This window comes from Schistocerca nitens, chromosome 1 (genome assembly GCF_023898315.1).
Source record: "Schistocerca nitens isolate TAMUIC-IGC-003100 chromosome 1, iqSchNite1.1, whole genome shotgun sequence".
In the NCBI taxonomy this organism is placed as follows: Eukaryota; Metazoa; Arthropoda; class Insecta; order Orthoptera; family Acrididae; genus Schistocerca; species Schistocerca nitens.
In genome coordinates, this window is record NC_064614.1 from 969,146,950 (window position 1) to 969,174,020 (window position 27,071).

Below are 27,071 nucleotides of genomic sequence, written 5' to 3' on the forward strand. Positions count from 1 at the left end.
CATAGCCATACTGGCGTATCACCCGGCGTGATGGTATGGGGTGCCATTGGTTACACGTCCTGGTCACCTCTTGTTCGCATTGACGGCACTTTGAACAGTGGACGTAACATTTTAGATGTGTTACGACCCGCGGCTCTACCCTTCATTCGATCCCTGCGAAACCCTACGTTTCAGCAGGATAATGCACGACCGCATGTTGCAGGTCCTGTACGGGCCTTTCTGGATACAAAAAATATTCGACTGCTGCCCTGGCCAGCGCATTCTCCAGATCTCTCACTATCTGAAATCGTCTGGTCAATGGTGGCCGAGCAACTGGCTCGTCACATACTCTTGATGAACTGTGGTATCGTGTTGAAGCAGCATGGGCAGCTGTACCTGTACACGCCATCCAAGCTCTGTTTGACTCAATGCCCAGGCGTATCAAGGCCGTTATTACGGCCAGAGGTGGTTGTTCTTGGTTCTGATTTCTGCACGCAAATCATCTATGCACCCAAATTGCGTGAAAATGTAATCACATGTCAGTTCTAGCATAATATATTTGTCGAATGAATACCCGTTTATCATCTGTATTTCTTCTTGGTGTAGCAATTTTAATGGCCAGTAGTGTCTATATACTATTTATCTATAAGAAGAGCTATAAAAGTATATGCTTCTTATGTAAAACAGTTTAAACCTTTGGTTGTGCTGGAAAGCTGGTCAATTCCACAGGCGAGCAGATAGTGTCACGCCCACGCTGGGTATATGAGCGGCCACATATTGGCCTTTCAGAAGAGTCCAGAATTTTCATACATCATCATGGCTCTTGTTGACGGTGGTCTGTTTATCACACGTGAACACTAAGCTGTTTGGCAACCCTTAGTGCCCTTCGAGAGGTTTAGGCTAATTTCGCCACCTGTTTTCGCCCTCTCCTTTCGCAAGCCCATACAGGCGTTTTCCAGGCATCACACTTCAAAAACTACGGGCGTCCTTCAAACGCAGCTGCACCCGCACATATTGCCTCTGATAGCGTTGCAGAGGAGCTGGAATCTGTGTTTAAAGGTAACAGATACTATCTGTATCAGATTATCATAGCTTTAATCAGGAGTAAATTTCACTATTCACAAGATAAAGAAGGAGTTGTACAAGATGTTCTTCGAATATGAGGGCGGAGTCTGAAAGAAACATTACGTTAAAGTAACCTCCCGACCACCTGCAAAACCCTGTTTTCTTTTCGGCTCGGTAAAGGGTGATATGACTTTGCGGAAGGATGGAATCTACAGAATTTTATGCCGATGTGGCAAAGCCTACGCTGGTGATATCTCGAGCATTATTATCGAAAGGTCAGTGGAATACGCCTGCCACACTCACCTTCCGCAGACCAGTAAGCCAACCATTGGCAGCATTACTTCTCCATGGGACATTCCATGGATTACTTTGCCACGAAACTTTCGGGCACAACGAGATCCTTCTAGGGTTCATTTATTGAAGAATCTGTAGAAATACGTTTGGTGGAAGATCTTATTCATCGTGATGGTTACTTTTAGCTTGATAAGGCTTGGGACAAGGTGATTTTTTTTTTAAGATCTTCAGAAAGACAAAATTTTGTGTCTAATAAAGCGTCCAGCGACAGTTTCTTTTATTATTTTTACCACGGAATTTTATCTTCACGGGTCCGTAATTCGACAGAAGGCTTGCATGATGTATCACAGTTGCGCTTGAGCGCCTTAGACGGGTAAGGGGGCTTTCATGCAGCGAAAACCAATGCACCACAACCTTAATTATCGATATAAAGTCACCTTCGTGCTCCAGCAATCTTCACTGTAAAACTCACGTAAAGGTGGTTGAATGGTTGTTTATCAAAACATCGTGGTAAGATGTGGATGACATGCAGTTGCGACCCCGAAATCCTATGGAATACTCACAAGGACGGGAAATTTCATTAATGTCACCATCTGATAAATATTTATCAACTAAAGTTTTTAATATATAATTTTTCTGACTGATAGAAAAATGAATAATTTCTGAATACTTATTACAGTCAAACAACTGTAGGTGTTTTTAGCAAATCACGACAGTGGTGGAATATGGTAGAGCACATTTTCATTCATTCATGATGGCAGTAGGAATAAATCAGTGGAGTCAGATTTATTTGCAAACACTCGAATTCTGTGCCATATTCCACCACCGTAGTGACCGTTAAAAATAGTTCGGTTGTTAGTCTGTAGTATGTATTCACAAGTAATTTATATACTTAAAAACTACCAGTACCTAAGACCATCGAAGCAAATCAGATTTTCACTTTATGAGTACCGGACTCTTTCTGATCACCAGGATCATTCGAAGGTAATGAAAATCACTCACGAAACCCCTTCCTGTTTCTGCACTTTTCGAGTGGTTTTTGGGGATGAGAAATGTGTTCTGCGTCGTAATTATATTCGAGGAACTATTTAAATAAGTGAAGGATTGGATAAACAGTGAAGATAATGTTTGTTGGTGGCGTTTGCAGACGCTTTTAACATTGTTGCACACTCATCTTGTTGTGCTACCGTGCATTACTGTGCTGAAGGACCTCACCTGTGGTACATATAAAATAAATTTAAGACAAAGGAATTTAAGAATCGATAAAGTAGTGGCCAGGACAGAGGACTTGTATGTTATTCAAATCCCCAACAAACCATCCTGTTTCAGGTTTTTGGTTTCACTAAAACATTACTCTGATATTCACAAAAGTGCCTGGCAGATGGTTCAATGAACCACCTTCAAGCTGTCTCCCTACCGTTCCTCTCTCGATCGGCAAGCGGGAAAAACAAGCACTTAAATTTTCCTGTGCGAGCCCTGGTTTCTCTTATTTTATCGTGATGATCATTTCTCTCTATGTAGGTGGGTGGCAACAGAATGTTTTCACAATCGGAGGAGAAAACTAGTGATTAAAATTTCATGAGAAGATCCCGTCGCAACGAAAAACGCCTTTGTTTTAATGATTGCCACTCCAATTCACGTATCATCCTATTTCGCGATAATACAAAACGAGCTGCCCTTCTTTGTACTTTTTCGATGTCATCCATCAGTCCCACCTGATGCGGATCCCACATCGCATAGCAATATTCCAGAATAGGGCTGACAAGCGTGGTGTAACCAGTCCCTTTAGTAGACCTGTTGCACCTTCTAAGTGTTCTGCCAATGAATCGCAGTCTTTGGTTTTACTCTACTCACAATATTATCTATGTGATCGTTCCAATTTAGGTTATTTGTAATTGTAATCCCTAAGTATTTAGCTGAATTTACAGCCTTAAGATTTGTGTGACTTATCGCGTAATCGAAATTTAGCTGATTTCTTTTAGTACTCATGTGAATAAATTCACACTTTTCTTTATTCAGGGTCAATTGCCACTTTTCGCACCATACAGATATCTTATCTAAATCATTTTGCAAGTCGTTTTGATCATCTGATGACTTTACAAGACGGTAAATGTCAGCATCATCTGCAAACAATCTAAGACGATTACTCAGATTGTCCCCTACGTCGTTAATATAGATCAGGAACAATAGAGAGCCTATAACACTTACTTGGGGAACGCCGGATATTGCTTCTGTTTTACTCGATGACTTTCCGTCTATTACTAAGAACTGTGACTTTTCTGACAAGAAATCACGAATCCAGTCGCACAACTGAGGCGATACTCCGTAGGCACGCAGTTTGTTTAGAAGACGCTTGTGAGGAATGGTGTCGAAAGCCTTCTGGGAATCTAAAAATATGGAATCAATTTGACATCCCCTGTCGACAGCACTTCTTACTTCATGAGTATAAAGAGCTAGTTGTGTTTCACAAGAACGATATTTTTTGAATCCGTGCTGACTATGTGTCAATAAATCGTTTTCTTCGAGGTACTTCATAATGTTCGAATACAAAAAGGGCTCTGGGCACTATGGGACTTAAGTTCTGAGGTCATCAGTCCCCTAGAAGTTAGAACTACTTAAACCTAACTAACCTAAGGACATCATACAGATCCATGCCCGAGGCAGGATTCGAACCTGCGACCGTAGCGGTCGCGCGGTTCCAGACTGTAGCGCCTAGAACCGCTCGGCCACTCCGGCCGGCTGTTAGAATACAGTATATGTTCCAAAACCCTACTGCAAATCGACGTTAGTCATAAAGGCCTGTAATTCAGTGGATTACTCCTACTTCCCTTTTGGGTATTGGTGAGACTTGAGCAATTTTCCAGTAGATGTAAATGTATGGTGAAAGCCGGAATTGTTCTTTTGATAATTCGATGGGCAATTTTCTGTCTCATACTTGTCTGAGCTTTCGCCTCGTCTGTAATGACCTCAGTATCGACGGAACGACAAACTTTAACCTCCCTTATCCTAAGTCAGTTGTTTCACTCTTCGAGTTCGTTGCGGTTTCGCAAGTAGAGGTAATTCCATCGTCTACCAACTCAGAGTGATATTACCCCGTCACAGTTCAAAAATACGGGTAATGTGTATGACACACCGCAGAAGCAGCTTTCAAGGACAAGTCACAGTTGGCGTTTCAGCGCCACGCGGAGCCGTCAGAGTCCACGCTTGCGACCTCGCCCACTGTTTGCAGCCACAGAGAGAGAGAGAGAGAGAGAGAAAGAAAGAAAGAAAGAGAGAGACGGTCGCAGACAGCGATAGGTAGGCGCTAACGTCAGAGGCGAAAGTTACATAAAGCTGCCAGCTGGAGACGCCGTCGGCACTTGCGACTGGACTCACGAGGACGCCGCTCCAGCAGCTGAAATTCTCCAGCAGGTAGGTGGCGCTCATCACAGCGTGCTCTGAAATTCTTCGGTTGGTGCATCACAGTTGTTGGTAACGTTTTCCTTTGTCAGAGGAACACTTAACTATGTAACTTATAAGAGTTTCACCTTCAGAGCTCTCTTATGGACCGTCGTCGCTAATTGACGCTTGTACAATGGCGATCTCCCCAGATGTAACCGGTTTGCATCCTGCTGGCAGAAAGAATTTTCACCAGTAGTGTTTCACCGGAAAGGGGAGGCGAAGTGGTAGCTTGCTGTTCAAAGCACCAGGTTACGCGTCGATGAGTTGAGTTAATATCTAAGCCCTACAGGAGTTTAGTTTACAGTTCGTGCGCATGGCGACGCAGCTGAAACTCATCTGTCCGGCCGACGGTAACGATAGGTTCGTTCCAGCTGCTGGCACCGGATGTCAGCCTCTCTCTTTTCTCTGCTTTCGTCCCCGCCAACACAGGAAGGTCACTACACTCTAGAGGAATTTAACTCTGGTACCATTATTAAAGAATGGCACCGAACGAGATGGGGCAGCAGTTAGTCACTGGACTCGCATTCGGAGGGACGGCGGTTCAAATCTCGTTCCACTCATTCAGTTTTCGATGTGCCATGTTTTCCCTAAACCGCTTAAGGAAAATGCCGGGACTGTTCCTTCGAAAAGAATGGTTCCTTTGAATTAAATCTTGTGCTCTTTCTCTAATGAACTCATCGCCAACAGGTTCTAACCGTATCTTTCTTTTCTACTAATGTATGACAGCCGCTTCGGAAAGAAGGGCCTGCCTACGTATGCGATGTAAGAAAAACCTGTGTCAGGCAACTGAGCAACCCGCAGAGATCTCCAGCCAATGATACCATATGAAATCATACACCTGAAAATAACGGTACTTAAGCCACGGATTGACTTGACGGCAGAATCATAAAAAAATATCACAATATATGTTTATTTATGTCTCCGACGACCTCTTTCCTACATTACACCTTGTTTTCATGTCGGTGGATGCAGATATACTCTAATAAGAGGCCGGAAATTTGATAGTGAAAACTATTTTTTTACAACTTATACAAAAGAGATATAGCTTTAAGAGTTTTACTGTCCTTCAAGCTAGTCAGCAACTTTGTGTGTAATCCTTGCCAGCGATGTGGAAGTCGTTGGATACGCTTAGCAGCGGTATTTGTGTTGATAGTTCGAGTGGAGCGGTCTATATACCACTGCAACAGTTCTGAAGCGAATCTCGTGAAGCGTTTCATTCAGTTTGGAAATCAAGTTGATGTCGCAAGGGCTTAAGACAGCGGAGTGTGGTGGGTGGTACAGCACTTCTCACTCCCACCTCCCCTCCCTCCATCGAACAAATCTGTCAGAACTTGCGCCACATTCGCTTGTGACTTCACTAGATTTATAATTAGCCTGTTATTAATTATTTAGATCAAACTTTCTATTTGTTTGTAATTTAACAAGAGAAACTGTGATTGCTATTAATCAAGATTACGCAAACATTGTGATCACCGGCCATCGCGAGAGTGAATGCAGCCTGGTGGCTTTTCGGGCACGTGGCGCGGCAGGGAAAGTGTATAAACGGAGCAGAGACGTATAGGGAATCATTCTAACGACGCTACGGGCTGCCGGCAATGACGACTTTGACAAACGGCACACTGCTCTAGCCCAGCCCATTGTCAGGAGCATGTTGGAAAGGGCGAAGCTGGTTGGCCGTTCACGCCCTGCACTCGTGACCATTTATGGAAATTGGTTCAAGGATGGTGAAACTATGAGTAGGCGACAAGGTGGTGGACGTTTACGACTCAGAACAGGGAGGCTGGAGGCCTGCCCGCTCTGTAAAGTAGGAAAGGCGGCTATTTGTGGCAGCTGTAACGCCAGAGCGCAGTGTTTCGGAATACACCGCTCACAGCACATGTTGCAAAGGGGACTCCGCAGTAAACTACCCCTTTGTACTCCAATGTTGACATCGTCATCGTCAGTTACGAATGCAGTGGGCACGGGATCATCGATAATGGACTGAGGATCAATTGAAACATGTCTCGCTGCAGTCATTGACTGTGCGGCTGGTCCCGGCCGAGGTTTGAGTCCTCCCTCGGGCATGGGTGTGTGTGTTTGTCCTTAGGATAATTTAGGTTAAGTAGTGTGTAAGCTTAGGGACTGATGACATGAGCAGTTAAGTCCCATAAGATTTCACACACATTTGAACATTTGAAACATGTCTTGTGGTCGGATGAAACGCGTCTCATGTTAGACGACAGTCGGAATCATCCAGGCGAATGATTGCACCGTGCCACGGGCAGGAACTGATGTGGGCAGCATTATGCTACTGGGGCCATTCAACTGGGCATCCATCTGATCTGTTATAGTAATCGAAGACACCACGCAAGCTCTGGACTGCCTAACAGTGTTGAGGAGAACCAGCATCCTATTATGTTTGATGTCTGCGGGTGTGACGTGTTTCACTAGGGTATCTGTCTAGGTCCGATGACCAGAATCGTCCTGCAGTAATATGAGGTGCTTGACAGTTAATTACGCTGAAATCTTGGCCAGTAAATTCGCTTGGTCTGAACCCAAAGTAACACATCTAGGACGTTACAGGTCGCCAGCCGAGCACCCACAAACCACGCGTCCGTCATTTACGGTAACAGCGTGACCTGTGCGTAAACATTTAATGCCATGTATCTCCAGAAATCTACCAAGGACTTGTGGCATTCATTCCACTCAGAACCACAGTTGTGTTGCACTCCGAAGATTGACCAACATTCTGTTAAGAATAACTTTTGACACATCAGTGTAACTGTTTAAAGGAACAGTAACTCAAATAAAATTAACTTATAGGATCTCAATTCATGAGCCGCACGGCTTAATGGATATCAATCGTTCTTGAAAAATCGAACCTTTGCCATCTCAAGAAAGAGCAATAGGAATTTTGTTCGATGAAAATACACTCCTGGAAATTGAAATAAGAACACCGTGAATTCATTGTCCCAGGAAGGGGAAACTTTATTGACACATTCCTGGGGTCAGATACATCACATGATCACACTGACAGAACCACAGGCACATAGACACAGGCAACAGAGCATGCACAATGTCGGCACTAGTACAGTGTATATCCACCTTTCGCAGCAATGCAGGCTGCTATTCTCCCATGGAGACGGTCGTAGAGATGCTGGATGTAGTCCTGTGGAACGGCTTGCCATGCCATTTCCACCTGGCGCCTCAGTTGGACCAGCGTTCGTGCTGGACGTGCAGACCGCGTGAGACGACGCTTCATCCAGTCCCAAACATGCTCAATGGGGGACAGATCCGGAGATCTTGCTGGCCAGGGTAGTTGACTTACACCTTCTAGAGCACGTTGGGTGGCACGGGATACATGCGGACGTGCATTGTCCTGTTGGAACAGCAAGTTCCCTTGCCGGTCTAGGAATGGTAGAACGATGGGTTCGATGACGGTTTGGATGTACCGTGCACTATTCAGTGTCCCCTCGACGATCACCAGTGGTGTACGGCCAGTGTAGGAGATCGCTCCCCACACCATGATGCCGGGTGTTGGCCCTGTGGCGCTCACCTGCACGGCGCCAAACACGCATACGACCATCATTGGCACCAAGGCAGAAGCGACTCTCGTCGCTGAAGACGACACGTTTCCATTCGTCCCTCCATTCACGCCTGTCGCGACACCACTGGAGGCGGGCTGCACGATGTTGGGGCGTGAGCGGAAGACGGCCTAACGGTGTGCGGGACCGTAGCCCAGCTTCATGGAGACGGTTGCGAATGGTCCTCGCCGATACCCCAGGAGCAACAGTGTCCCTAATTTGCTGGGAAGTGGCGGTGCGGTCCCCTACGGCACTGCGTAGGATCCTACGGTCTTGGCGTGCATCCGTGCGTCGCTGCGGTCCGGTCCCAGGTCGACGGGCACGTGCACCTTCCGCCGACCACTGGCGACAACATCGATGTACTGTGGAGACCTCACGCCCCACGTGTTGAGCAATTCGGCGGTACGTCCACCCGGCCTCCCGCATGCCCACTATACGCCCTCGCTCAAAGTCCGTCAACTGCACATACGGTTCACGTCCACGCTGTCGCGGCATGCTACCAGTGTTAAAGCCTGCGATGGAGCTCCGTATGCCACGGCAAACTGGCTGACACTGATGGCGGCGGTGCACAAATGCTGCGCAGCTAGCGCCATTCGACGGCCAACACCGCGGGTCCTGGTGTGTCCGCTGTGCCGTGCGTGTGATCATTGCTTGTACAGCCCTCTCGCAGTGTCCGGAGCAAGTATGGTGGGTCTGACACACCGGTGTCAATGTGTTCTTTTTTCCATTTCCAGGAGTGTAGTACCAAAAATTAGAACTAATCCCAGTATTACACACCATAGGAAAGCTTATGATTTGCCCTTTAATATGATCTAGTAGCGCTACAGCCTTACGAAAAAAATAGCATCCTCCCTCTGTGAATAATTTAGTAAGGTAGAAAATCTTTGCACTCATTTATAGGTTTTTACAGAGTGACAATTATTGAACTATATGAAAAAAACGTAAATTAGTTACAAACTACGGCGTGAACACACTTTAATCTACATGTAAACGTCACTACAGATATGCGGATTTAGGTGGTATCATGTTCGATATGCCTGCCATCTTTGGCGATGATGTGGCGTAGACGAATAGCGAAATTCTGCATGACACACTGAAGTGTCGGAACATCGATGCTGTAGATGACCTCCTGAAAGGCTGTTTTCAGCTCAGCAATGGTTTTGTGATTATTGCTGTATACCTTGTTTCTAATACAGCCCCACAAAAAGGAATCGCACGTTTTCAGATCCGGAGAATATGGCGGTCAATCGAGGCCCATGTCAGTGGCCCATGGGTACCCCAGAGCCAGAATACGGTTCCCAAAAAGCCCCTCCAAGACATGAAACACTCCCCTGCTTCGATGAGTTCGAGCTCCGTCTTGCATGAATTACGTTTTGTCAAAATCAGCGGTGCTTTGGATAATGATGACGAAATCATCTTCCAAAACCTTCACGAACCGTCCGGTAGTCACCGTGCCATCAAGGAATGTCGCACCGATTATTCTGTGACTGGACTTTCCACACCACGCAGTCACCAGTTGAGGGTGAAGAGACTTCTCGACTGCGAGGATTCTCAGTCCCCCAAATGCGCCACTTTTTCAGTGGCAAACAACAACAATGGGCGACAACAACAAGTCGCATGCGCATGCACATGCTAAATTCCATCATGCCCCGCGGCCAATATGAACGTCCTAACGCAAATCGTTCAAAAGGTGTGATGATTTCATTGAACATAGTTGAATAATTGTCACACTATAAGTACACGATCCAGTCACATTAACGTGACCACCGACTATGTTCCACGCTCATGTGCAATAACCACTCACAGACGGCAGGTGACAACAGTAGCAGTGGAGGGTATATAAAGCGGGAGGGGGGGGGGGGAAGGAAATTAGTGCGGTTGTTGTAATGCGGACGCGGAGTGATTTATCTGACGTTCTAAAGGGCATGGTCATTGGCTTTCGAGCAAAGGGTAGAAGCACTTCCGAAACGGCTGAGTTTGTTAGCTGTTCGCGTGCCGCCGTGGTTAAAGTACACTCTGCAAGGCAAAAAGGCGCTGTCTAAAACCGACGCCGAAGTAACTGTGGTGCACCGCTGGCCACAGGTGAGAGGTGTAAACGATAGTTATGGATAGAGGTCTGCGCGGATAAGAAAAGTGCAATCCGTATCCGCACCGCATCCGCACGGTCCTAATCCGCAACCGCATCCGCAGCAATTAACCCGCATCCGCAAGTTCCTTATCCGCATCCGCATATATTTAAGTTTTGAATGAGTAATTAATAGTAATAGACAGTAGTACTTAGAATTATGGTATGTAATGACATAGTTATTGTTAGGGTGCCATTTCTGCGACAACTTAACTACTTTTGGCTTCTTAAATCACAGGAAATCCTCTATACCTACTCTAAAGCAGACCATTCCCAACAGGAAAGCATTGGCGCTCCGGAGCACACAGAGTAGCGGCTCGGATCTCATGAGATTGGAAACGCTATTTAAAAAAATAAAATTCAGTGTAATAGTATTAAACGATGAAAATACGTGTATAGAAACAATTATATTTCGCTGCTCTTGTGCCAAGGCAGCTGAAAATGACGATGGTTTTAAACTGTTACTAGCACATTGCATCATTTACCGACAGTTTTTTTGTACTCACTGCTTGGATGTGTCAAATTTTGAAGCCATTCGTGTCAGCTGATGATTATATTATAGCTTACGCGTTCAGTCCTCGTCATTTCCAGGTGAAAATATTTATAGTATTAGGCCTACACTGCAAAACGCTGGCGCACCTGTGAAAAAGTTAAACTGCCAGCAATAATTGACGTTGTCTGGAAGAAATAACTCGTCTTCCGAAGAGTGACAACAAAATCAGTGGTTATAGAAATTAGGAATCCATTTAGCTTTAGCTAAAAATACGATTGAAATCTCGAACCTCACCTTTTGGCTGATTTATCGAAGTAAGACCTAGCGATAAATGAAATGTCTGTTTCATTCTCAACTAAACAAAGTTTTTCACACTTTAAAACGTCCTCAACATTGGTCTAAATTACTAAGACAAAATTTGCAGTAGATTTCGCAGTTAATACTTTCTATGTTAAAATTAATTTTTTTCAGAGTTTAATGGAACTGCAAACGATTTCAAGATGTCTATATAAAAACCACTGTCCCATAACTTCAAATGTTAAGCACTGTTCCCTGTTAAGCAATACCGAGTTACAGTTAAACTGTTCAATTTTGTTACGAATTTCAGCCCTTATCTTTACTACTTGGCTGGTAAATTAAAAGACACATTATTATTTTGGATGATTTGAATATTTTGTAAGTTTTCAATGTGATCAGAATAGTCTTTCACGGGCTATCGCAGTCACAGCTTGTTGGTGGTCGTGAGCCGTAGTTTGAAGTGCCACTTGTAATTAATTACACGGCCCGCCGTGCCACCGCTCCGGCCGGGCTGCTTCACTGTTCACAAAGAGCGACAATGCTCGGCGGCTGCAAATGTTACTGTAGTGCACGCTAAACTTTAGGTAGGCACTTGTGAGATCATCATTACCTAGTTTAATAATATTGACGCGTTAGTTGTTGAATGTTCTTGTTGCGAAAAGTAAAAACTTAAAATTGAGCTCTTTAATATGAAAATTACAACAAAACAAATTGCTTGTTAAATATTTCCTTATTTACCTAATACTACTTTAATGTTCTTGTTGGGAAGAGTAAAAATACTAACAATATGTCGAGAAAATTCTTTACTATAAATATTACAATAAAAACTCACAGGCTTCATATTAAATATTTTCATCTTCTGCTTGCTTCTGATTCAAATTCCGTAAAAGAAAGAATCAGATGGAAAAAAATTGTAACTAATTCAGATAAGCCAAAAAAAAAATACAGTGAAGTAAGAGAAGCTGTACAAGTACCTTTTTACTTTGGAAGATTACTATGCAGGAACGTGATGTCATCAATCGTCTGTGGCTTCAAAGACGTGCGTCGGTCCTGCATTATTTGTCCCGCAGTAGAGAAGCTTCTCTCTGATGGCGCGCTGGACGCTAGAATGCAGTGCCACGAAGTATGCGAGTTCGGAAAGATGCGGATAGACGTTTTCACGTCCATGCCACCAAGCTATCAGGTCAATGCCTTCCGAAAATTGGACTTTCATCTGAGGCAAAGATCTCTCGTCGATTCATCTTCTGAAGAATCTTCAAATTCATTAAACAGTGCGTCAGAATTTATTTACTTATTTATTTTTTTGCAGGAATTCCAGATGTTGTTTCCTCCTTATCTTTTAACTGTGGACAATTTCTCGCAACATAATTTTTCGCTTCCTTTACAACTTCATCTTTTTCGGCACTGCTAAGAAATTTTAGGTGTTTATACACTGCTGGCCACCGTAAATGCAACACCAAGAAATACAAGAGGTAGCACAACAAAATTTAATTTGTAGATAACATGTTGACCAAGTATCAAATGATTACGTTTACAGACATCTGTGACATGTGGTTCCTGCCAGAATCAGTAGCCAGAGTAGCAGCCATTGTTGGAAATCACCGCTGCCACACGTCTCGGCATTGAGTCAAAGAGACGTTGGATGTGTTCCTGGGGTACAGCAGCCCAAGCAGCTTCCACACGTTGCCAAAGATCATCTGGTGTGGCAGCTGGGGATGTAATCTGGGTCACTCGTTGAGCAACCATGGACCACATGTTTTCTATCGGCGAAAGATCCGGAGAGCGAGCCGGCCAGGGAAGCAATTCAATCTGGTTATTGACGAAGAACCTTTGTACAATGCGTTCCACGTGTGGTCGCGCATTATCCTGTTGAAATATGGCTGTGGCCGAGCCCTGAAGGTAAGGAAGGACAACTGGCTCCAGCACCTCGGATATGTAGCGCCGGCTATTTAAAGTACCGGCAATGCGTACTAGAGGCGTGCGAGAGTAATATCCAATACCGCCCCATACCATAATACCCGGTGCAAGACCAGTGTGGCGGTGCATAACGCAGCTGTCCAGCATCCTCTCTCCACGGTGTCTCCACACTCGAATCCGACCATCGTGGTGCTGCAGACAGAAGCGTGCCTCGTCAGTAAAGACAACGTCATTCCATTCTGCCGTCCACATCCGTCTGTCATCACACCATTGGCGACGGAGACGTCTGTGGTTCTGCGTCAATGGTAGACGAAGCAATGGACGTCTTGCGGACAGACCACTCTGCTGTAAACAGCGTCGAATGGTACGCGCAGACACTGGATGATGCGTTACAGACGCAACGTGCTGTGCTATGGTTCGGGATGTCACTGAGCGATCCGTCACTGCCATGCGCACAATTTGCCTATCAGCACGTGCAGTGGTGCACCGAGGTGAATGCGATCGACCACGTCGGTCCGTCGTACCCTCCTGCATCCAACTGTCACATATCCGCATTACAGTTGTTTGGTTTCGTCCAACACGACTAGCGATTTCTCTGTATGATAATCCACAATCTCGGTAAGCCACTATCCTTCCTCTGTCGAACTCGGATACTTGATCAAACGATGTTCGCTGTTGTCTACGAAGCATAACTGATCGTCTTGTGAAACAACCACAAGGTAAACACACGTGCCGAACGTAACACTCGTCGAAATCGCCAAGCCCTAAATGGCGCTATGAGGTGGCGCCACAGGCGCGTGTGATGTGCGTCTGCGCTGAAATTCTAATCAGTAGTATATCTCATCGCTGCAAACCCATGGTGTAAATTTCACTTGATTCGGATGCTTCCTTCAGGGTGTTGCATTTACGGTGGCCAGCAGTGTATTTTGGATTCAAAAACGTTGCTAGTGTAATGGTTACTGTTATGTCCCATTTGCTGATTAAAATAGATTTGGCTGTACTCTTTAAATTTATCAGAAATGGGCTGGCGCCATCATTTTTTTCAAGGAAGGAGAGAAGTTTTTAACTTCCACAACACACATAAATAAAGCGTAGGGGTTTTGGAGGCTTCGAGATCACTAGAAGCTATTTTAAATGGTGTCAGAAAAGTTATTATACCTTCCAACACCCTCTTGTCTCTAGAATCAATCAAATTATCTTGATTTTTCTCTGACAAAATTGACAGAACTTCAAACCATTGTGAATTAATAGACTCAAACATATCCAATTTACTGTTCCTTCGTGTGTCTATATCTCCTTTCAATGACTTCTGAAGGCGATTCTGAAGACCAGATCTTTTAAAGAAAGTTGTGATAGCTCGACAGGAATTTATTAGTCGCTGCACGTCACTCTTCTCGTCATTCGCGTCTCCTCGAGTCGTGTGCTCCAGCACAGTATTAAGAATGTGTGCTGAGCACGAGAGCCTCTTATATTGGCGAAGTGCTGCCACAATATTTGGACCTCTATCCGTAACGAACACGATGTTATTCACAGCACTGAATAAATCGAACGATCGTAGTATCTTAATTAATTCAAGTTTAATGTTTCCTCCTGTGTGTTTTTTTTTTTTTTTTTTTTTTTTTTAATCTCACTCTCAAAATTTCTGGTGCACAACACTCGATCCTCAAGTTTCACTTGTTCATAATTATATAGTTTATTTTACGGTACGAATCAGTCCTTAAATCGACAGTTAGTGCTCCACCTATATCTCTGAATTTATTCTTCACTTCTACGGAGACGGTTTCACGCAGACGATCGGCCGTTTCCTTCAAAATTCTGGATATGGTGGTTGGATGAGGTAGCAGCTCCTTAGCACTCACTTCACCGTACTTGGCTCCCACATCAATAAGAAACTGTGCCGTCTCGAGAAACCCAGATCCACACGCAACTTCGAATGGTAAAATGCCTTTGCTGACAAGATTGATAAATTTTTCTATCGCGGCTGTCTTCAAATCTGGCGGAACTTCAGGAACTTTCACGTCTCTCTTGGTATTTAAATAAGTAATTATGCTACTTTGTCTAGCCTCACAGGAATGGTTTAGCAAATTTGAAGTTCCACTTTTATGTCCAGTGTAGGAATGTACTTTTTTACATGCAAAACAAGCCACTATATCTTTTATCTTTTCGTTGCCATCAAATACGTATCCGAATTTTTTCCAAATTGGCGATTTCAATTTGTTTTCCTTCAGTAATGTAAAATCACCTTTTTTCACCTTACACGAAATTGTATCCATCGATATGGTGTTCATTTGAGGAAAGAACTCTCACTGATATTTGCTACGATGCACGTTGTCACTCGGTCACTACAAAGCGCTAACTGAAGGCAGCGGAAAATTGCAACGGGCACCTGTCTGGTAGACAGTGGGCAGGTTTGCCACCCAGAGAGCACTTCACAGACCACACAAAAGATACGTTCGCGGAAACGGATTAAACGCAGGTCTCTTCGGCACAGCTACGTCGGTCGTAGCCAGGGGCTGAGGACAACAGGCATCCGCTCTACCCGGGTTCTGCAAGATTCCAAGAATGTCAACAGACTTGAAGTTTTCAACTCACATTGCAACATACGTACTGGGCAGATGCCTTGCTCATTATCCGCTGAAGACCCGCGGATATCCGCGCCGGTCGCGATTTTATCTGCCAAGTAACAAATATCGCGGATATCCGCATCCGCGCAGACCTCTAGTTATGGACATGTGTACGGGCGAGTAGATGTCCAACTGCTGAGCAACCAACAGCCCAAGTGAACCACGTGGTGGCCAAAAATGTCTCCTCAGCGACCGTTCAGCAAACGGTGCGGCGATGGGCCTGTGCAATAGACGCCCGGTTCACGCACTCATGCTGACTGATGTCCACCGGCGACGAAGGATAGAACTTGCACGCCAGTACCGGAACAGGACGTCCACTGAGTGGCGACATATTGCCTTACACTAGATCGGACAGACGGCCGTTGGCATATACGGCGTGTAACTTGTGAAAGCAAACGCCCTGCGAGGATCATCGGAAGGGTCCAGGGCGCACGAGCAAGCGTTATGGTCCCGGAAATGTTTTCATGACATTCCCTGGCTGATATCGTCATTCTGGAAGCCAAAAAGGATTAACACAAGCATGCACCTATCCTTCTGGACAATGTCCACCTCTATATGCAGCTGGTTTTTCAAAAAAAGTGTTCAAATGTGTGTGAAATCTTATGGGACTTAACTGCTCATGTCATCAGTCCCTAAGCTTACACACTACTTAACCTAAGTTATCCTAAGGACAAACACACACACCCATGCCCGAGGGAGGATACGAACCTCCGCCGGGACCAGCCGCACAGTCCATGACGGCAGCGCCTAAGACCGCACGGCTAATCCCGCGCGGCAGCTGGTTTTTCCTCGGCAAGATGGTATCTACAAGCAGCACAACGCATCGTGTTACAAACAGCACGCAGTGTACGTCCGTGGTTCGAAGAGCACCAGGATGAGACCATTGTGCTCCTCTGGCCATCAAACTCGCCGGATTTAAAAGAAACCGAGAATCTAAGGGCTGACGTCGAACGTACTGTACGTGCCATGGCCATGGACCCTCAAACAAGAACCCTAGCGCAGTTTGCCACGGCACTGGAGTCAGCATGACTCCATATCCCTGGTCATACCTTCCAGAACCAAACTGACTCTCTTCCTTCCAACTTTCATACTTGCTGTGCTAAATCCATTACTTTGTTATTTAACTTCACCTGCGCCAAAGGCAAAAACTACAGCGCCATCAGTTATAAAACTGTAATATGAATTATATTAAAGTAAAAAAACAGAATTGTCAGATATGTTAATTCATATGGTATCATTTGTACAACACAAATATTGGTCCCTCTTTAAGTCCCGCGACCGTTGGTTTATGGAAACTCACGTGCGAGTTAAAAGGGGCTCCTATCGCCTGTTGACACGTGTTTGCTAACCGCAGTAAATGAACTGCAACGGAAGTCCTGTCCATTAATTGGGAGATATGGTTCAAAAATGGTTCAAATGTCTCTGAGCACTATGCGGCTTAACTTCTGAGGTCATCAGTCGCCTACAACTTAGAACTAAATAAACCTAACTAACCTAAGGACATGACACACATCCATGCCCGAGGCAGGATTCGAACCTGCGACCGTAGCGGTCACTCGGTTCCAGACTGTAGCGCCTTTTTTTTTTTTTTTTTTTTTAATCTCATTTTGTTCGTTGCATCTGCTCGGGGCGGACGTCGTAAGACATCCGTTTGAGTTCGTTGTTGATTGATTAACTCAGTTTTTTTATTACAGGGGGCAGCTAACCCTCTGACCGAACGCGCTGAGCTACCGTGCCGGCGAATAGAAATGGTCCAAATGGCTCTGAGCACTATGGGCCTTAACTTTCGAGGTCATCAGTCCCCTAGAACTTAGAACTACTTAAACCTAACTAACCTAAGGACATCACACACATCCATGTCCGAGGCAGGATTCGAACCTGCGACCGTAGCGGTCGCGCCGTTCCAGACTGTAGCGCCTAGAACCGCTCGGCCACCTCGGCCGGCAGCGCCTAGAACCGCACGGCCACTCCGGCCGGCCTGTGAGATATGACCGACAATTTTTTGATACTTTTATCTTCATCGCTCGGTGATCCCTACCTGTTAATTTCTTACTCACACGAGAACAAAGTGTAAGTGGGCTGCTTCTGTGTCGGCAGCGCTGTATAGCGCTTTGCATTGGATCTGTGACTGCGCTTTAGTTGTAAAAGACTCTGTGGCTGGTCGGACTCGTTGGAAGTTAATCGCCAATAGTGTTGAGCAGTTGGAAGTTAGTCGCCAGCAGTGGTGGAAGTACAGTTGGGCAGTTGGAGGTGAACAGCCAGCAGTGATTGATGTCAGCTGTGAGAAGTTACATTGACGAAGGGTAGAGGTCTGAAGTGTTAGCATAAATTAACAATCTGCAAGTATCTGACTCGGAGATTGTATATTATTCGTGATTACATACCTTTGTACTGGCTGTTAATGACGATCTATATTCGTGTTTGAACTAGATGTGACATTATTAAGGTAAAAAAGTACATTATTTGGTTTGAAACAAAATCTTTCCTTTGCTAACCATATGCCTGTTAGTAGTTAGCGACTTTAGTAGATAGAATCTTTCATTTAGCTGACAGTTTAGGCGCTCGCTGTATTGCTGTAGTTCACGTAATGAAGATTTTTGTGAGGTAAGTGATTAATGAAGTGTATAGGTTATTGTTACGATTTCTTTTTAGTTAGGGTCATTCTTTTGAATTAATTATTTGAAGTCAGGTTACCTTTTTCTTTTTTGAGCAGTCAGATTGCGTTGCGCTAGGACATTGTAGGTCAGTGTTGACATGATAAAAATAAGTAAAGAGAAAGTACGCTCAGTACGTTCAGTTTCACTCAGCAGCTTCAAAATCAAATAACTTCGAAGTTTCAAGTTCCCATTTCATTCAGCAATAGATGCAGAAAAGAATTTTAATAAAGAAGTTTCAAATGTTAGGGTTTAGGACATCTATGATTTTCGTGTTAATAGTAATATTGCCGACATCGCAGTTGCTGTGAAAGCTATGTGAATGAACGCTATAACAGTAGGGTCGCTGCAGCCAGAGTCCGTTAGAATCATATTAAACTTCTCCGTAGTATAATTCCGCCAGAAAATTATTCTATGATATTTACGTGCAAGACAGATTTATCGGTAAAGTTTAGCTCCCATTTTCTTTTGAAGACTTAGTTAGCCTTATGGTTTGCCTTAGATCTTTTGGCTGGTCCATATAAGTGTCCTTTCCGGCATCGTCTGAGACACACGGAGAAACATATCACTATGCTGGAAAGGACAAGCTTAGCCCACCAACAGGTGTGGCCACCATAGTGACATAAAGGTGCTGCACACTACCACCCAGGTTGCTCAGGTGTCATTTCTGTGACATTCTATATTTCTCGTAGAAGTCACTGGCAGATCGCCTAACCGTGTCGGTGGATTTTCACAGTCGGGAAATCTCGAGACGGGTGCAAAGCGAACTTGAGAGCTCAGTTTAGCAAATGTCGTAGACGGCCGATGTATCAGCACTGTTACCTCATGATACCGCTATAGCCTTTAGAACTGTTGCCAACAGTCTCATAAAGGATAATTCCAAGATCGTGTGAGAGTGTTGACGTCCGGTTTAACAGCGGGTGGAGCTGCTGCAGCAAGCCCACTGCTGATTGACCGGTAGTTGTTCGTGCTAGGCATACACGGTTTCTTACCCGCGGTTCGGCATTCTATGGCACCACCCGAAGAAACACTGCTTCGACGATTACAGCTGTCGTAGATATTACGATATTTCGTGCTTGCAACGTACAAGAAAAAATGGAAATTGCTGCTGTAACTAAATTTCGTTTTAATCCCTTTTCTGGGCGGAAAGTACTACTGCAATTCACAAGCCCATTTGTTATTTATGTTTTCGTAAACTGTGTTCCTTAAATTACACCTGATAATCCTTATTAAAATGCATTAATTTTCATACCTTATAATGTAGTATTTTGGTTTTTTATGATAAAACAGATTCAAACATTTTCTCCTTTTTCTTATTCTAACTTATGTACTAATTTTGCCTGATTGGCTATCGTATTGGTCCGCAGCTCGTGGTCGTGCGGTAGCGTTCTCGCTTCCCGCGCCCGGGTTCCCGGGTTCGATTCCCGGCGGGGTCAGGGATTTTCTCTGCCTCGTGATGACTGGGTGTTATGTGATGTCATTAGGTTAGTTAGGTTTAAGTAGTTCTAAGTTCTAGGGGACTGATGACCATAGATGTTAAGTCCCATAGTGCTCAGAGGCATTTGAACAATTTGACTATCGTATTGTCTTAAAGTAAGTAAACAAGTAGTGGTTATTTCGGCTGGAAAAGTGGGGAAGTGTCACATGCGGGGTCGTAACAAAAACAAACAAGTTTTTAGAAAAGCAAGAAAAGCGCCACAACTGAAAGGACTAATTTATAATTGCCTGGTAGCACCTCGCATAGGATGAGAACAGAACTACATGTCCATGTTTTATAGGATATAAAGCAATTTACTGCCAAAAATACTTGCAATTTAAAGGGATCTTATTCCATTTCAGTATATGTTTTATAGTTTTCTTTATGTCGATTTTTCTCAAGTTTTTCATATTTGAGTTGTGTCACTGTTCTTAACAGGATATGATATTAATTAAAAATAGCATTAGTTCTTCGCCTTTAGCAGGAAAAGGAAAAGAGCCTTCTAAAAATATAGAAGTAATAATTAAATTTTTCCTTACAAAAAATGTTTACAAACGGGTCTTGCAGTTGCTACTCTTTGAGTTACAAACAGTTTTTTAACTAAGCACCAAACGTGGTGGGTGACTGTACCTTCTCTATAGGTCTATGGTCAGACTTTTAAATTGCTAAGTAAAAAAATCACATATTTCATCATCTTTCCGGCATGCATGCTAGTTAGTAATATTCCTTTTTTCGATAGTTCTGCTGTTAACATTACAGCGTTGCTCGAGGTGCGTCGCTGGGAGATTTTAAACTAGTTTCCGCAGTACCTTGAAGTAAACGCCCGTGCGTCAGAGTGTTATCTCTCAAGCACACGCGTTTGCCCTACGCTGCTGGGGGCGATGATGACTGCCGTTTAGCACTCTGACGCACCGACAACATCATATTCACAATATTGCGTAAAGTGGTTTAAATTATGTAAGCGACTGTCCTTGAATATACCTGTAAGATTATTACCCGAAATTTCGGAAAAAGAACTAATACTATACCGGAGGCACGGCCGGAAGGTGATAGAATATTCTAACCGCCGGGGAAAACTTTTAGAAAAGCAAAATAAATTTTACCAGACACCTCAGAACTATCATTTCATTCTGTCATTAGCGACCAGTAGTGCTTGTCAGGAATGGTCTCCTGACCTTTCCCATTTCTGCGCGGAATTGTTCTCTATCTCACTATAATTCGGAATAGCATAAGTTTAAATTATTAATGCCCCAACGCTGGATTTATTGCAGTCGCGGGTGTCTAAATTTCTTAGTTGTAGGCGATACAAGTGAGACCGTGATTGAATCTCATCCGAGTGACTGTACTGCGATGTACAGGCATGTTGTGAAAGAAAAATAAGGGAGGAATGTGTGGTTGAAGCCAACCACGACACTTTCCTTTACATAAGTTTGATTTTTCCCATTCCTCTTCCTACCTGGATCTGATTGCCATTTTTACTTCATCTGAGAAGTCGGTGAAAAGTAACTGGATAAAAAGCTATTACCTATACGTGTAAGGCCCTACACTCCATGTAGGAATGCAAGAGATGCAGTTGCCACCCTGAGACGTCCTGGATAAAGAGTTTGTGGAGCAGGCACTCATGCCTCATAGAGTCGACAATTCTTGAAATGTAGAGCGTCTGCATCTACATAATATGTAGATGTATATTAAGCAGGGTAGGGCAGCCACACAGGTCACCCCAAATACGAGGGCAGTTCAATAAGTAATGCAACACATTTTTTTTCTCGGCCAATTTTGGTTGAAAAAACCGGAAATTTCTTGTGGAATATTTTCAAACATTCCCGCTTCGTCTCGTATAGTTTCATTGACTTCCGACAGGTGGCAGTGCTGTACGGAGCTGTTAAAATGGCGTCTGTAACGGGTGTGCGTTGCAAACAACGGGCAGTGATCGAGTTTCTTTTGGCGGAAAACCAGGGCATCTCAGATATTCATAGGCGCTTGCAGAATGTCTACGGTGATCTGGCAGTGGACAAAAGCACGGTGAGTCGTTGGGCAAAGCGTGTGTCATCATCGCCGCAAGGTCAAGCAAGACTGTCTGATCTCCCGTGTGCGGGCCGGCCGTGCACTGCTGTGACTCCTGCAATGGCGGAGCGTGCGAACACACTCGTTGGAGATGATCGACGGATCACCATCAAACAACTCAGTGCTCAACTTGACATCTCTGTTGGTAGTGCTGTCACAATTGTTCACCAGTTGGGATATTCAAAGGTTTGTTCCCGCTGGGTCCCTCGTTGTCTAACCGAACACCATAAAGAGCAAAGGAGAACCATCTGTGCGGAATTGCTTGCTCGTCATGTGGCTGAGGGTGACAATTTCTTGTCAAAGATTGTTACAGGCGATGAAACATGGGTTCATCACTTCGAACCTGAAACAAAACGGCAATCAATGGAGTGGCGCCACACCCACTCCCCTACCAAGAAAAAGTTTAAAGCCATACCCTCAGCCGGTAAAGTCATGGTTACAGTCTTCTGGGACGCTGAAGGGGTTATTCTGTTCGATGTCCTTCCCCATGGTCAAACGATCAACTCTGAAGTGTATTGTGCTACTCTTCAGAAATTGAAGAAACGACTTCAGCGTGTTCGTAGGCACAAAAATCAGAACGAACTTCTCCTTCTTCATGACAACGCAAGACCTCACACAAGTGTTCGCACCCGAGACGAGCTCACAAAACTTCAGTGGACTGTTCTTCCTCATGCACCCTACAGCCCCGATCTCGCACCGTCGGATTTCCATATGTTTGGCCCAATGAAGGACGCAATCCGTGGGAGGCACTACGCGGATGATGAAGAAGTTATTGATGCAGTACGACGTTGGCTCCGACATCGACCAGTGGAATGGTACCGTGCAGGCATACAGGCCCTCATTTCAAGGTGGCGTAAGGCCGTAGCATTGAATGGAGATTACGTTGAAAAATAGTGTTGTGTAGCTAAAAGATTGGGGAATAACCTGGTGTATTTCAATGCTGAATAAAACAACCCCTGTTTCAGAAAAAAAAAATGTGTTGCATTACTTATTGAACTGCCCTCGTACATCCAGAATGAATAAATGTATCGAGGTACGTTTCTCACCAAGTTATAGGGGACAATAGAGCGAATTTCCTGACGTTAAAAAGTAGTTTTTATCGTTTATATTCGCCAAATTACGACAGCAAATTTGCTTGTTTCTGATGGAACTAAATACATTTTTCTGTGGCAGTTGAAAGAAGCTTCGTATAGGGACTTCATCAAACAGTATCAAGATAATTAAGCCGCAAATCACTCTCCTGCTTTCAGGCTAACAGTTTCCACAAACGTCTGCCCTGTTATACCAAATGTAAGCAAATACGAAACTAAGGTGTGATTCTTGTGTTTACCTGTGCGCCTGAAGGTCATGGTTCAAATGGCTCTGAGAACTATGGGACTTAACTGATGAGGTCATCAGCCCCTTGAACTTAGAACTACTTAAACCTAACTAACCTAAGGACACCAAACACATACATATCCGAGGCAGGATTCGAACCTGCGACCGTAGCAGTCGCGGGGTTCCGGACTGAAGCGCCTGCCACAACGGCCGGCTCCCGCAGGACATCAAACACTCTCCTGCTTCGATGGTCGAGCTCCGCCTTGCATTACTCCAATCTTTTCGAAATCCTTGTCACTTCAGATAATGGTGAAATCATCTTCCCAAAATTTCATGTATCGTTGGGTAGACAGCGTGGCATAAAGAAATACCGCACCGATTATTCCGTGTCTGGACATTGTACACCACATATTCACCCCTTAAAGTGAACAGACTTCTCGATCGCGAAACGCGGATTCTCAGTCTCTCAAATGTACCAATTTTGCTTATTGGCCAATCCACCCAAATGAAAGTGGGCTTCGTCGCTAAACCAAACCAGGCGTGTACGTACAAATTCCCATAATGCCCCGTGGCCAACAGTGCAGTATGGACGCCCTAACGCAAACCTTCAGAAGTTACGACGATTTTATTTCACGTATGTAAATTTAGGCTTGCGCGGCCGTTGTCTCAGTCAATAAAATTCTTGTGGGTTTGAGGCCACACTGTCAACTATAAAATTCCGACGTTTCGGCGACTATTGCAAGACGCCTTCCTTAGGGTGTACTGCTAACTGCTGAATGAGCACTAGTTTTGTTATTTATATACGAAAAGAAGACATTACCGAATCAGTGGAGGCTTCGGCTCGTCATCTACCACAACCAGAGGCAGAGAAGATCCGGCAAGAAACAGTACAACAATACTAGTCTTGGTTCACGCAAAGTCTCCGAAGAAAAACATGACTAAGAAGGAACGTCATGCCATCAAGGAGCTGAATAACAACTCTCAGGTAGTGGTAATATAGGCGGACAAGGGAAATGCCACCGTAGTGTTGGACACAGTAGATTACGACAAGCGGATGGACGATCTTTTAAATGAACCCATTTACCATAAACTTAAGGGAGATCCGACGGCCAAGATAATGAAATTGACGCAAGCGCTGCTGAAGCAAACTAGGATGAACCTTGATACTGCCCGAAGACTCATTCCACAAGCGCCGCAGGCACCAAGAATATATGGTGTACCAAAGGTCCACAAAGAAGCCTTCCCTTTACGGCCGATAGTGGCTAGTATTAACTCACAAACTAGCGAAATAATTGGCTCCGAAGCTTAGACATTTAGTGGTAATATAGGACTCCATCCACTTTGAAGCACTATTGTCTCTGGTACAGCTCTGATGGTTAGCTTTCACGTGAAATCCTTTTTGAGGAATGTACCCGTAACGGACACCATGAACATCTTAGAGGAACGAATGGCCCCTGATATCTGCAAGCTAGTGCGCCACTTGCGATCACCTATTTCAGGTGGAAAGGGGATTTCTATGAGCAGACGGACGGTGTAGCTATGCCCCTCTGTCACCTACCGCAGCAGACATTTTTATGCAAGCTTTCGAAGAAACAGCACCCCAGTCCACACCATTACGCCCAGAATGCTGGCTGCGATACGTTGACGACACTTTCGTCATGTAGCCACACGGACAAGAAGAATTTCAGAACTTCCACCAACATCTCAATCAGCAGCACAGCAAATCCACTTTACCATGGATATAGAAAAGCCGGCCGGTGTGGCCGTGCGGTTATAGGCGCTACAGTCTGGAACCGAGCGACCGCTACGGTCGCAGGTTCGAACCCTGCCTCGGGCATGGATGTGTGTGATGTCCTTAGGTTGGTTAGGTTTAATTAGTTCTAAGTTCTAGGCGACAGTTGACCTCAGAAATTAAGTCGCATATTGCTCAGAGGCATTTGTACCTTATAGAAAAGAACACTGTATTGCCTTTTCTCGACGTGGAAGTTTACCATAAGCCTGACGGGAAGCTTCGACACAAAGCTTTGACACAGAAAGCCCACCAATACCTACAGGTACGTGCATGCAATCTCCCACCACCAACCTACGCAAAACAAATCGGCCCTGCAAACTTTAATTAAGAGAGCCTACAGGATCAGCGATGAACACAACATCTGAGCTGAGCTACAGAATCTCAGGCCCATTTTTGGAGCTAATGGCTACGACATGGGGATGATACATAAAACTATGACGCCAAAGAAGTAGGGCAATAGGGGAATGCATAACGAAGCACGTAGCATTGCCCTGCTACCATACGTACAAGAGGTTACTGAACGTCTGAGCAAAATTCTCCGTCGGGCAGGTATTAACCCGATTTTTCGTAGCAACAACAAAATAAAAGACGTCCTGGAATGCAAAATTAATTTGTCCTTCAAGACAATGTGCACCTCTATATGCAGCTGGTTTTTCCTCGGCAAGATGGTATCTACAAGCAGCAAATTGCAGCTACTTAGAAATAGCACGCAGTGTACGTCCATGGTTCTAAGAGCACCAGGATAAGTCCATTGTGCTCCACTGTCCATCAGACTCCCCGGATTTAAAACAAACCGAGAATCTATGAGCCGACGTCGATCGGATTGTACGTGCCATAGCCATGGACCCTCAAACAAGAAACCTAGTGCAGTTTGCCACGGCACTGGAATCGGCATGGCTGCATATCCCTGGTGATACCTTCCAGAACCAAACTGTCTCTCTTCCTTCCAACTTCCAGACTTGCTGTGCTAAATACTTTAATTTGTTATTTAGCTTTATCTGCGCCAGGAGCAAAAACTACAGCGCTATCAGTTATAAAACTGTAATATGAATTACATTGAAACAAAAAAGAGAATTGTAAGCTATGTTAATTCATGTGTTATCATTTGCACAACTCAGTGGGTGGTCCCACTTTAAGTCCCGCGACCGTTGGTTTCTGGAAACTGACGTAAGGCTGAAGAATGACTTCTATCGCCTGTTGACACGTATCGGACAACCGCAGTAAATAAACTGCAACGAAAATCCTGTGTATTAACTGTCAAAAATGTCCGACAATATTTTGGTACATTAGGCTTCATTGGTTGGTGATCGCTACCAGTTAATTTTTTGCTCCCACGAGGAAAATTTTGCGGTTTAGAATATCTATGACGTTTTGAGTTCATAATGATATTTTTGACATTGCAGTTGCTGTGAAATCTATGTGAATGAACGCTGGAACAGTAGGGTCGCTGCAGCCGGAGTCCGTTAGAGCCCTATTAAACTTCTCCGTAGCATAATTACGGTACTCACGCGAAATGTGTGTTGGGGGCAGTAAATAGTAGCCTACCTCTGTCTGTCGCAAATGCCGTTTCTTTAAACTTTCTCAGTAGTCTTTCACGCAAACACGTCTTCATCATATCCTACCTTCCTAACTTATAAAATTACTTTTATCTTAATAATATGAATATTTATATAAGTGTTTGGAGAGAGAGAGATTGATTTTGATTGAGACTTTACTTTAAATCGTAAGTGGTACCTGAATTTTGGTTGCTGCCTCCTTAAATGATCAGCTTCTGCACCAGTTGGTGGCGTATTATAATTTGGAGGAAGTTATTGTTCTTTAAGATTTAAAGCACGACTTTGTTGGTTACTTGGCCGTATTGCGGATAGTTTTGAGCCCAAGTTTTCGTAGCTTATCATATTTAAGGGACCACTGTTATAAGTAAATAAGATCAAACAGCAACCTGCTTTTCGTGAGAAAAGGTGATTGC

The 27,071-nt window shown here is 44.4% G+C and overlaps 1 protein-coding gene across 1 annotated transcript in view; it reads left to right on the forward strand.

Moving 5' to 3' along the window:
* The first annotated feature begins 4,683 nt into the window (after positions 1-4,683).
* LOC126237581 (apolipoprotein D-like) overlaps positions 4,684-27,071 on the forward strand; it is a 92,946-nt gene continuing 70,558 nt past the window's right edge. The window contains exon 1 of the mRNA XM_049947735.1: positions 4,684-4,749. The gene's annotated coding sequence lies outside the window, so the exon portion shown is untranslated. The remainder of the gene's footprint in view (positions 4,750-27,071) is intronic.